The sequence below is a fragment of the Pollachius pollachius genome, assembly GCF_949987615.1.
Source record: "Pollachius pollachius genome assembly, chromosome: 3".
NCBI classification, from domain to species: Eukaryota; Metazoa; Chordata; class Actinopteri; order Gadiformes; family Gadidae; genus Pollachius; species Pollachius pollachius.
In genome coordinates, this window is record NC_136936.1 from 28,556,918 (window position 1) to 28,570,595 (window position 13,678).

The window sequence follows — 13,678 nt, forward strand, 5'->3', positions numbered from 1 at the left end:
TAGTGTGTCTCCTCCTAGTGTGTAGTGTATCTCCTCCTAGTGTGTAGTGTATCACCTAGTGTGAAGGGTATCTCCTAGTGTGTAGTGTATGTGTATGAATGTTGTGTTGTGTTAGATATATCTGACTGAAGTGTGTGTTGTTGAAGCTAAAAACACACTTCTGCAGACCCCACATTAGCACAGATCCAGATTCAGAGTCCCGATTGGGCTGGTTGCAGAGCGGCATGCATTCACCCTTCCACCTCACATTTATTTATGTACACAAGCCGGAAGTATAGTGTTTCCAACCGCAAGCAAATCTGGAAACAGAAATGCAAGGGTCTGCTGCATTGAAAACATGTTGGAAAAGCAATATATCCATGTGATAAAGAAGTTTTAAAATCATTAAAATGCACTTCTGAAAAGTGCTGTATCGTACTTGATAATACAGTGTTTTGATTTTGCTTGGTGCATCCATTGTATTTTCTTTTCTGGCGGTCAGGAAACAAATCAAAACATTGCTCATGTTCCCACCGTGACCAACCAGCCATTGTCAGCCAAACTCCATCAAGGATGCAGATCCAAAGCAAAGCTCTCGGAGGACTGCATATTGTGGGCAACGAGTGGCTCATTGCTGGTCAGAGGGGCATGCACGGCCTCGGAGGACGAGGCAGATCTTCACATGAGTGCGGAGCTGTGATCTGGAATTCAGTCTGTCAGGTGTCTTACCTCTCCTGGTGAACCGGTACATCCCGGGGTCATCCTGACTCTCCTCTGCCCTTTCTAGAGACAAAGCAAACTACACACACAGAGAGTGACTGAATGCAAATTGTTACTTTAAGGAGTGCAGGAAGTTGCCATGTTACTAGCTGACAGAGTTGCTACCTAGCAAATTGTCTTGCTAACACAGTGGCCACCGAGCACCCTGGCTATCCAACATAAGGGCTACTCAGCACGATGGCTAGCCAACATAACAACATGGCTAGCTAGCATGATGGCTACTGAGAACACTCAGAGTCCTGCACAGGTTTGGGTACCAGCTGGCACCCGATGGGTGAACCGCATCATTTGGATGAAACGGGTGAAAAATGAAGTCCTATGTCGGACACGGGTGCGGATCGGTTCTGACACCTGAACAGCCCACGTCGGTCCCGGGTTTTGTGATTATCCCTTCAAGGCACCACGTGCAAATAAAAAAAACATTATTAGTGACACATTTACAAATTATGCCTGCATTTCAAAATGATGGGAGCAGTGCCAGAGCAGTGCCCCCGGCCCCCAACAGAGAAGCGAGCTCGAGACACTATCGGATGTAGAGGATTCTAGTGATGATGCGCCGCAGTATCGGGACGAAGTTGCTGCTTACATTGATTAAAAAACAACTACTTTTGATGTGTTATCGTGGTAGGGAGAGCACGGCCATTAATTTCCCAATATTGCTCAGATTGCAAGATTTATCTTCGCCATCCCTGCACCCAGCGCAGCAAGCGAGCCAGCCTTCTCCTGTGCTGGATATGTTATTCAGGAGCGGAGGAGTCTGCTAAAACAATCAACAGTGGATGATGTGTAATTCCCCGGCGTTACGTGTATAAATTTCTTTCGGGTGCGGGTTGGGCGGCGGTATCAATTTATAGCGGGTCGGCTCGAGGTGCATTATCCAATTCGTGCTACTGTCGGAAAACGGGTCCGATTTCGTTTTAAGTATGGCTGGTACGGCCGTGTGCGGGTTTGCAAAATAAGACTGGCTAGCTGATCCATTGGCTACCTAGCACAGAAGCTAGCTAACATGTTAACATGAACAGCTGCTGTTTAACTGTGGAAATGTTAAACTAGCCTAACATCACCTGTGGTTTCTGTGGGTGGTTTGGTGTGTGTGTGTGCGTGTATGTGTGTGCATGTGTGTGCATGTGGGTGTACCTGCTGGGCCTTCAGGTAGAACACGGCGGCCTCCTGGAGGACGAGCAGACGTTTCTCCAGCAGGAGGAGGAGCAGATTCCACCCCTCCCTCAGGGATTGAGCCATGGCTTCATAAACCCCAATACCATGTACACCAGCCCCGCCCTCAAATCCACCAGCCCCGCCCTCACTTCCTACAGCCCCACCCTCACTTCCACTAGCCACACCCTCACTTCCACCAGCCACGCCCTCCCTTCCACCAGCCACGCCCTCACTTCCACAAGTCCCACCCTCACTTCCACAAGCCCCGCCCTTGTCCTTCTCTGCTGTCTGGTCTGCCTGGGACAGCCGAGCCATCACCGCAGACTTGTGCTTCTGAAACAGAGAACAACAGGTCAGCACTAACCCTAACCCTAACAGGACTGACATCGGTCCTACTGTAAGCTAACTATTTGATCCTACTCGTACTTCTAAGAGTAAAACCAATTGATAAAAGTTCCTACACTCGTAGCTCAGAGCTGCATCCTGCATGAATTTTAAGATGTCACTCCCCAGAGACAATCCACTCCCCTTTTGCCAGTCCGACCAATGCATCCGTCGAGACCTGCAGTCCAGGAGTCGTTGCACTTCAGGTAAGCAGATACACAGTGGGGAGGGGAACATATAGGGGAGTCACATATGTGCAAGTCACAAGCAAGACTCACAAGCAAGAGGTTACAAGCGAGAGGTTAAGTCTTAACCTTAAAGGGATACTTCATCGGTCGAGATATGAAGGTTATATGAAGTAAATAATTCTATGTATTATAAAATGCAAAAATAATTTAAATTGGTTCATCCTAGCCTGAGAAAAGGCAGAAAGTGTCTCTCTGGCTCAAAAGTAAGAAATCCTCCATCTACCACAGTGCATTGCACTCGCTGCACCACCCGCCTGTTTCCGTTTGGAGGGGGAAGGACCCCTGGTCTTAGTGCGAGTGGTAGTGCGAGCAAACTTTGTGTAAACAAATCCCTGTGATACGTTGACTAGTTTAGACTTCTGCCCTAGTTTTTTCAAACGCATCATTTGTATATTACTGTACAGCATAAAAACATTTGCTAATTACAGTAGCATATCAAGTGTTTATACTCAACCTTTTCTCCCTAGTTGAAATAAGTGTTTATCTTATACAGTATGCCTACTTTAGTGTAACAGCACTTGGGTTAGTAAACAAATCACAACAACCAACATGAATTTGAAGTTTTATTCATGAAAAAATATGAACTATTTACAAAAATAAAACATGTAGGGTGCGTTTGCATCTTTTGCTGGGTAATTAGCTCTGGTGGCCTGGACAACACAGGAAGCCTTTAATGTCTAAGAAAGAAAGAGAACAACATTAGCAAATCAAGATCGGCCCCGAGACTCAAAACTATTGTAGCCAATGTGTTAGTAAAAGAACAAAAACACTAACTGGACCTCAGTAGTGTCAGACGTCTGTTTCTCCCGGCGGGCTTTGGCTGGCGTTTCGAGTTCACTTTCTGGGTCCGGAAATATGTATCTAATAGCCATCTGTTCAGATGAGCCGTAAAGCCAGGGTGAGAGGTTACACACATGGACCCGTCCTTGCCAGATTCAGCCATTTATTGTAGAAGAAACTGGCATCGCTGAAATTCGCTGCAGCACAGGGACTCTGTGTTAGGCGAACAGAGCAAACCGGCGCGCTTCGGCTCCTTGTCCTCGGCAACAGGCAAGGCTTTTTTCAGCTACAGCCGCAGAAGCCTCCTCCTCTATTTGTGTCAATTCTTCCTAGGTGTATTCTTGCTCGTACTAATAGCCCTGAATGTCCGAATCCAACAATAGATTTTCAAAATCCACTTTGGCTGTTTCATATTGCAAATTTGTTCTCTAGCTAAGCGGTGAAGAAACATGGCGGACATTGTGTTAACATCTCGTAAGCAAGCTCCCGCCCCCCCCATTCCTTATTGGTGGGCTCACAAATTTGCGGAACCAGTGGTATGTAGTCCTCTGCCCTTCTAGCAGGCAAGCAAAGTTCTCACGAGATGACGTCAAACGCGTCATTTGACGTCATCTCGGGAGAAAATTAGATCAGGAAAGCTGGGCCAAGGGAAGACTGAGTTAGACTGAGGGAAAAAAAACTATTTTTTTATATGACAATAGCGATTTTATAATGATAGAACGCCGGTTATGAATGGGTGAAGTAACCCTTTAAGTCTCAAGCAAGTCCCAAGCCATTGCGGTAAGAATCAAGCTAGTCAAGTCCAGACCCTGCTTTAAGTCAAGCCGGTCAAGTCCCCGCTTTAAGTCAAGCTAGTCAAGTCCAGACCCTGCTTTAATTCAAGCTAGTCAAGTCCCTGCTTTAAACCAAGCTAGTCAAGGCCAGTCCCTGCTTTAAGCAAAGCTAGTGATGTCCAGTCCCTGCTTTAACTCAAGCTAGTCGGGTCCAGTCCCTGCTTTAAGTCAAGCTAGTCAAGTCCAGTCCCTGCTTTTTGTCAAGCTAGTCAAGTCCAGTCCCTGCTTTTTGTCAAGCAAGTGAAGTCCAGTCCCTGCTTTAAGTGAAGCTAGTCAGGTCGAGTCCCTGCTGTATGTCAAGCTAGTCAAGTCCAGTCCCTGCTTTAAGTAAAGCTAGTGAGGTCCAGTCCCTGCTTTATGTCAAGCTAGTGAAGTCCAGCTGTTGCTCAGGTCAAGTAAGTCACAAGTTGAGTCGTACGAAATTCTGATGATCTACCCATTTCCTCATAAAATCTCAAAAAAAGACAGTGATCAGGAAAAGTAATGTGTTATTTTTAACATTAACACTTACACTTTATGAATCTGACTGATATTTGGCATTTTGTTGCAATCAATAACAAGCCTCCTAAAGGATCAACAATGGAGAATGGGGCTTTGAAATTAGAATGCAGCCCTGCAGCTTAAGGGATCTACAGTGAAAACAAAGGGAGCAGCAGTGAACTCTGCTGGTCTTGCACATCACAGCAGGTCACCAGTGTCCTGTACTACAAACCTCCATTAGTGGGTTAGCGAGGTATGTTGCGCTAAAAAGACAGGGTTAGCTGGGACACGAAAGTCGATCTCTTTTAGCGTCGCTATATCACCATGGTGGCTTATGCTCTCAACCAAACCTGGGGCCTCTACGAATTCTCTTTTTTGCATAGGAAATTTCCTTTCCTATTGAGATGACCCGGAAGTGCTTGGAGGAAAGGTGGTTCGAATTCTGAAAATGCTTAGGAAATGAGCCTTGATGCTTCCTTTAACCCTCCTTTAGCATAGGGTAATCCTGAGCAACCTTTGCGAAAGGAAAGGAGATCCCATAATCCTTTACGCCGGCAATATTTAAAGCAACATGCCACCGACAAAGTGTACCGACTCAACGCGAAGACGCATGAGAGACGCGGGAAGCAGAAGAAGAGAAGCGATGAAAATACTATTGATAATAATGGATACAGATTCCAGAAACATTATTTGAATCTAAATAAATTCATTGATTGCTGGTTATTAAGCACACAATATACACCGTAAGAAAATAAAATGCCGACTTCACATTTAAGAAAGACTACCGAGGGCAGTTAATTTCAACATCAACATAAATTGAGCGTGGCCTAAAATATTCCCGTTGGCCAAGTCCGACCTAAGTGATTCTCACTGTTGGCAACAACCTGATTGAAATCAATACGACAATGATGCATTGTCGTATTGGAGGATCAAAAGAGCACTTGTTGTAGTTCAACTTCGGAAAACTGTAGTTCCACGCTAGAGACGCTAGAGGTCAGCAATACTAGCCGTCACGCAATGACGTCGGTTAGGAAAAGTGGAGTCTAATTCATTTTAAACAGTTCTGTCTTTTCCTATGTTTGAAAGGAAGCACCTTTTCATCTCTCCTTGACCCGATGACGTTTTCCACAAAGGTTAAAGGGGACATATCATATCACCAGGTGTGAGTGTGATTAGCCATTACAAGCCGTTTTCAAAATGTGCAGCATTGTGACATCACAGGTGGGCGTGTCCACCTAGATGTGTGACGGATAGATGAGCAGTGTTTGCTAGTCTACTGGGTAGGCTGGTAGACTGATCTATCCAGCACACATCTAGATGGACACGCCCACCTGTGATGTCACAATGCTGCACATTTTCAAACCTGCTTGTAATGGCAAATCACACTCACACCTGGTGGTATGATATGTCCCCTTAAAGGGAAGGAGGCATAAAGGTTAGGAGATTTGACTATTCGTAGAGGCCCCTGGTCGGGAGCAGGTTTTCAGCTAAGTCTATTGGGTTAGATCGGCGTGCGCAGCTTCCTAGCCCCTCCCTTGACAATGGTGTCACCATTTGTGGGTGTTCCCGTGGACCTCGGAGCCCGTATCGTACAGGGGTCTCTCTCCGAAAGAGGCTCTTTCGGGACCAATCCTTAAGCATTGCCTGAGAATATTCTTTATGAGAGATACAGGTTCTCAGAGGGTATTCGCTATTTGATCATCCTTGTTGGACCTTATGTAGACAATGCTTACTGTGCTTACTGCGCATTGTGTCTCCGTGAGAGAGTGGTAGAGTGGAGGTAGCGCGTCAGTCTTGAATTTCTGCGTGCGAGGTTCGTCTCCCAAGAGACGCACATTTATGTGAAGCCACCATTTGTCCCAATTATCATGCATATTTAATACTTATTCACTAAATGTTATAAAATTATATATTTGTGCTTATTTCGAACTTCAACCCATATTCTCAAGGCCGTGCTGGCACCACATCTATGGGGGTAAAAGAAATGATAGACCGGTGAGATTTGAACCCCGGTCGCTGACGTTCGGGTCTTATACTAATCCACTACACCACCACCGCTACCTATCAGCGACTGAAAACATATCCGATACATTTCTTACATAGGGTCTTGGGATTAATTGCGAACAATTCTGTATTTGGCATAGTTATTTTATAGACAATATGCAGAACCTTTTCACTCATACGCATTTATATAGACTGCTTGATCTATCCAGTATGTAAAGGTGAGTAATATGACGCGATAAACGTCCCTTTCACGTGAACGCTCAATGAACCTAAAGCGGAAAACCTGGCTCGACTTCTCGAAACCTAATAGCGCATTTCCACCGGAGGGTGCGGTTCGGTTCGCCTCAGTCCGGTATTGAGGGGGCAGTATAGCCCAGCTGAGTTCCGAGGTTGCGTTTCCACCGCCAACAGTACCCTTATGGTAGGCCGGATGTCGATGGCCGCGGCAGCTACGTAAACATTGTGACATCATAGCAGCGTGACAGTGTAGCCTGCTCAATAAAAACAATGGAAAAGAGGAATGCGACACATTAAACCAAGAGCTACCATGGAAGTCGTCCAACAACAGTTTCGGAATGTCTCCACCTCCTTGTTCGCCCAAGCTAAAGTTTTGCGCAACATGTCCAGAGTACGGCTCAGTCCGGGTCATGCCCACTTTTGCCGGTGGAAACGCGATCCGTGCCACACCTTTGCAAACCGAACTGAACCGCACTCACTGGTGGAAACGCGCCAGCTTCGTAGTATTTATTTAACCGTCATTTAACCAGGAGAAGTCTCAGAGATTAAAAATCTCTTTTACAAGAGAGTCCTGGCCAAGACAAGCAGCAGCACAGTTAGACAATTTAAAAACAGAGAACATATAAACAGAGTCAGTCAGAACATCATTAAGAAAGGATTTAAACCTGTTTATAGAAACCAGCTGTCACGGTTGGCAGGTGGCAGGCAGGACCCAATAGCAGACAGTTCAGGTAAAGGATAATTTACGCAAAAGGCGAGGAAGACCGAGAACACAGGTGACACAGGTGACGCGGGTAACACAGAGAACACAAGTAACACACAGGACACAACTCACCACCAACCACAATGATCCGACAAGGAACAAAGGAAAGACAAGGGCTTAAATACCAAACACAGGACACGCAACGAGTAACAGCTGAAACACATTAGGGGAGGGAGGAGTAATCACACAGGAGGGAAACTTGACAGGACATGGGGAGAAACAAGACAGAGATACCAAAGTAAAACAGGAAACACACTAAAACAAGACAAGGAAACAGACAGACCATGACAGTACCCCCCCCTTAAGGGTCGACTACCAGGTCGACTAATAGGGTGGGTGGGGGGGAGCCAGGAGGAAAGAACCCAGAAAAAATTCTGGAGGCCTGCAATTCTGGAGGCCTGCAACGGCAAAGACCCACAGATGGCAGGCATCGGGGAAGACGAAGGTGAGGTAGAGGGCGGGTCCCCTCTGGAGGAAGGTGAGGTAGAGGGCAGGCCCCTTCTGAAAGGTCCTGAAGGTTTGGAAGGCGGGACTCCTCTGGAAGGGAAGGTAGAGGGCGGGCCCCTTCTGGAAGGTTTAGAAGGTGGGACCCCTCTGGAAGGGAAGGTAGAGGGCGGGCCCCTTCTGCAAGGTCTGGAAGGCGGGACCCCTCTGGAAGGTCTGGAAGATAGAGGGCAGGCCCCTTCTGGAAGGTTTAGAAGGCGGGACCCCTCTGGAAGGCAAGATAGAGGCGGGCACCTTCTGGAAGGTCTGGAAGAGGGGCACCCTCGGAAAGGTGTAGGGCTCAGGAACCGGACACGGCTCGGGGACCGGAGTCAGCTCAGGGGCTGGAGAGAAATGTGGAACTGGATGGCACATCAAACTCACCACCCCCACTCTGATAGTCCGTAAGGCACCCTCCAACTCGGGCCTTGAAGCAACAGCGCTGCACATACGCCCCAACACAGCCGCCAACAAAAAGAGCGTCCGCTGGGTCCAATGATGGTCGGATCATTCTGTCACGGTTGGCGGGTGGCAGGCAGGCAGGACCGAATAGCAGACAGCTCAGGCAAAGGATAATTTATTAACGCAAAAGGCAAGGAACACTGAGAACACAGGTGACGCGGGTAACACAGAGAACACAGGTAACACACAGGACACAACTCACCATCAACCACAATGATCCGACAAGGAACAAAGGAAAGACAAGGGCTTAAATACCAAACACAGGACACGCAACGAGTAACAGCTGAAACACATTAGGGGAGGGAGCAGTAATCACACAGGAGGGAAACTTGACAGGACATGGGGAGAAACAAGACAGAGATACCAAAGTAAAACGGGAAACACACCAAAACAAGACAAGGAAACAGACAGACCATGACACCAGCTCCTTAAGTTTTAGCGCATTTTGCAGCTGGTTCTATGAACAAGGAGCAGCATAACTAAATGTCCTTTTCCCCAGTTCAGTATGGACTCTAGGCACAGTCAGTAAAAACAAGTCCTCAGAGCGGAGCTGATAAGTTCCTGTACTTTTCTGAATTACATACTTCTGCAGGTATATAGGAAGAACACAGAGGATAGTCTTATAAATTAGGATATGCCAATGATGGAGTCTGTGGGTGGACAGGGCAAACCATTCAACTCGAGCATACAAAGAGCAGTGGTGCGTGAGGGTTTTAAAATTAGTAACAAATCTCAATGCTCTGTGATACACCGTGTCAAAAGACTGTAGGAATTTTGAAGATCCATTCATATATAACACATCACCATAGTCCAAAAGATAAGTCAGAGGCGATGCAATAAAATCAGCAGCTAACTTTAGGAAGTAGGGTTCAAGCTGGGTTGGACCTGCCAATTTTTTTGTTTAAACATTTCAGGGCCTTATGCACCTCTGAAAGTGTAACAGCGCCAAAAGTAAAAGCTTGTCCATCAAAAAAACAACTACTATCAGAGCAAGCAGAGGAGCCTTGAGCTGTGTTTTGAGAGCTAAAAAGTGAACCAGAGGCAATAAAATGCTCATTAAAACAGCCAAGCATGTCAAGATCAAGATCAAGAATTCTTTATTGTCATTGTGTGTTTTGCACACAACAAAATTTCTGCAGACGGATCCAGCTTAGAGGACACAGTAAAAACAAGATCTAAAAAATATACATAATAAAATACTGTGTGCAAATATTATGCACATACAGTGGGGCAAAAAAGTATTTAGTCAGCCACCAATTGTGCAAGTTCTCCCACTTAAAAAGACGACAGGGGCCTGTAATTTTCATCATAGGTAAACCTCAGCTATGAGAGACAAAATGAAAAAAAAAATCCAGAAAATCACATTGTCTGATTTTTTAAGAATTTATTTGCAAATTATGGTGGAAAATAAGTATTAGGTCACCTACAAACCAGCAAGATTTCTGGCTGTCACAGACCTGTAACTTCTTCTTTAAGAGGCTCCTCTGTCCTCCACTCGCTACCTGTATTAATGGCACCTGTTTGAACTCCTTATCAGTATAAAAGACACCTGTCCACAACCTCAAACAGTCACACTCCAAACTCCACTATGGCCAAGACCAAAGAGCTGTCAAAGGACACCAGAAACACAATTGTAGACCTGCACCAGGCTGGGAAGTCTGAATCTGCAATAGGTAAGCAGCTTGGTGTGAAGAAATCAACTGTGGGAGCAATTATTAGGAAATGGAATACATACAAGACCACTGATAATCTCCCTCGATCTGGGGCTCCACGCAAGATCTCACCCTGTGGGGTCAAAATGATCACAAGAACGGTGAACAAAAATCCCACAACCACACGGGGGGACCTAGTGAATGACCTCCAGAGAGCTGGGACCAAAGTAACAAAGGCTACCATCACTAACACACTACGCCGCCAGGGACTCAAATCCTGCAGTGCCAGACGTGTCCCCCTGCTAAAGCCAGTGCATGTCCGGGCCCGTTTGAAGTTTGCTAGAGAGCATTTGGATGATCCAGAACAGGATTGGGAGAATGTCATATGGTCAGATGAAACCAAAATATAACTTTTTGGTAAAAACTCAACTCGTCGTGTTTGGAGGAGAAAGAATGCTGAGTTGCATCCAAAGAACACCATACCTACAGTGAAGCATGGGGGTGGAAGCATCATGTTTGGGGCTGCTTTTCTGCCAAGGGACCAGGACGTCTGATCCGTGTGACGAAAAGAATGAATGGGGCCATGTATCGTGAGATTTTGAGTGAAAACCTCCTTCCATCAGCAAGGGCACTGAAGATGAAACGTGGCTGGGTCTTTCAGCATGACAATGACCCAAAACACACCGCCCGGGCAACGAAGGAGAGGCTTCGTAAGAAGCATTTCAAGGTCCTGGAGTGGCCTAGCCAGTCTCCAGATCTCAACCCCATAGAAAATCTTTGGAGGGAGTTGAAAGTCTGTGTTGCCCAGTGAAGGCCCAAAAACATCACTGCTCTAGAGGAGATCTGCATGGAGGAATGGGCCAAAATACCAGCAGCAGTGTGTGAAAACCTTGTAAAGACTTACAGAAAACGTTTGACCTCTGTCATTGCCAACAAAGGGCATGTAACAAAGTATTGAGATGACCTTTTGTTATTGACCAAATACTTATTTTCCACCATAATTTGCAAATGAATTCTTTAAAAATCAGAAAATGTGATTTTCTAGATTTTTTTTTTTCATTTTGTCTCTCATAGCTGAGGTATACCTATGATGAAAATTACAGGCCTCTCTCATCTTTTTAAGTGGGAGAACTTGCACAATTGGTGGCTGACTAAATACTTTTTTGCCTCACTGTATATATTCACTTTCACTCATTCACACACGCACACCGTCTGTCCACGTCCGATCGCTCGCTCACTCTCTCACCTACACACACACACACACACACACACACACACACACACACAAATACAGTTCAAAGTGCAAAAGCAGCATGTTTGCAGTGGGAGACATATTAAAGTATATAAGACCACATTGTTTGTGGTAGTGAGTTCTCAGTGTGGTTGGGGGAGGTAATGAGTTTGTAGTGGGGGGGTAATCTCTTTCACAGCTCTGGGGAAGAAGCTGTTCTTTAGTCTGTTTGCTTTGGTATTTAGATATCTGTACCTCTTCCTAGATGGCAGAGGTACAAGCAGTCCGTAGCCGAGGTTGGTGGGGTCAGATGCAATACACCTGGCCTTCTTCTGGAGGCGGCTGGTGTATAGTGAGTCCAGATTTGGGAGTGGACTCCCCACTATTCTCTGAGCCGTTTTCACCACCCTGGCCAGATCCTTTCTGTCCTTTGCTGTGCAGCTGCCATACCACACCGTCACGCTGAGACAGAGGATGCTCTCTATTGTGGACCTGTAAAAGTTCACGAGCAAGCGAGAGGAGAGTCCAGGCCTTTTTAGTTTCCTGAGGAAAAAAAGTCTTTGTTGGGCCTTCTTCACCAGATGTGAGGTGTTCAGAGACCAGGTCAGGTCAGAGGAGATGTGGATGCCCAGTAATTTGATGTTGTTGACACGGTTCACTTCCTCCCCGTGTATGAGTAGAGGAGCGTGTTCTGTCTTCCTGGACTGACCTCCTTGGTCTTGCTGATGTTGAGCAGCAGATTGTTCTCTGAACACCATCCTGTCAGGTGCTGGATCTCCTCTCTTTAGTGAGTCTCATCGTTGTCCGAGATGAGACCCACCAACCCTAACCCTAACGCTGAGCTGAAGTCAACGAATAGCATCCTGACATAGGTGTTTGGATGCTCCAGGTGGGTCAGTGCACCATGAAGTGCTATGGAGACTGTGTCCTCTGTGGAACGGTTCCCCCTGTAGGCAAACTAATGCGAGTCCAGGCCTGCAGGGATGACGTCCTTGATGTACTTAAGGACGAGCCTCTCAAAGCACTTCATGATGACTGGGGTGAGGGCGACTGAGAGGGACTGAAGCAAGCAGCAGGGAGCGGTTGAATATGTCCAGAAACGCCCCCGCCAGCAGCTCAGCACACGTTTTCAAAGTCCGGCCTGACACCCGGTCTGGTCTCGCAGCCTTATTAATATTGATCCTCCAAAGGGAGGAGCTCACCTGATGCAGCTGCAGGATGAGGGGCTGATGCTGCTCCTCCAGCCGTGTTTCAAAGTGAGAGAAAAAACTATACAGGGTGGGGTCATGGCTGACCTGCTGCTCGCTGTGCTTGTAGTCTGAGATGGACCTGATCCCTCTCCACATGTCCCGTTGCTGTCATGCCGGAAGTGATCCTTGATCCGCTGTTTGTGCCGGTGCTTAGCCAGCTGGATGCCCTTTTTAAGATCCCTCCGGGCTGTGCTGTAAGCCAGTCTGTCACCCGACCTGAAGGTGGCGTCCCGGGCCCTGAGCAGAGACCGCAACGTACTGTCCATCCACGGTTTCTGGATTGGAAAAACCCTGATGGTCTTTGCGGGAAGAACAGCATCAGTGCAGAACTGCAAATAATCCAGGACAGATGACGTGTATGCCTCCAGGTTTGAATCCTCCTTGAACACCTCCCAGTTGGTGTTTTCAAAACAGTCCTGTAGGGTGGATGATGCCTCCTCCGACCATACCTGAACTGTTCTGGTGGTGGGTTTGGTTCTGCAGATCACTGGTGTGTAAGCAGGGAGCAGCTCCACAGAGATGTGGTCTGACAGGCCCAGAGGAGGAGCTGCTACAGCTCTGTAAGCTCCTGGTATGTTGCAGTAGACTTGGTCCAGTATGTGGTTTTCCCTGGTTGGAAAGTTGATTTGTTTCTTAAATTTGGGAAACACTGCCTTAAGTTCCACGTGATTGAAGTCCCCAGCCACAATCACAGCCGCCTCCCGGTGAGCATTCATCTGCCTGCTGACCAAGCAGTACAGATACTCCAAAGCTTACTTAGCATCAGCCCGTGGTGGAATGCAAACAGCCACGATTATGATGGCGCAGATCTCTCTGACCAGTTTAAATGGCCTGCATTTCACAGCCAGATACTCCAGATCAGGAGAGCAGTGTGTTTTTATTATGTTTGTGTCCATACACCAGATGTTATGTACATACAGCGCCAAACCACGGCCCCTCCGTTTAGCTGAGGCT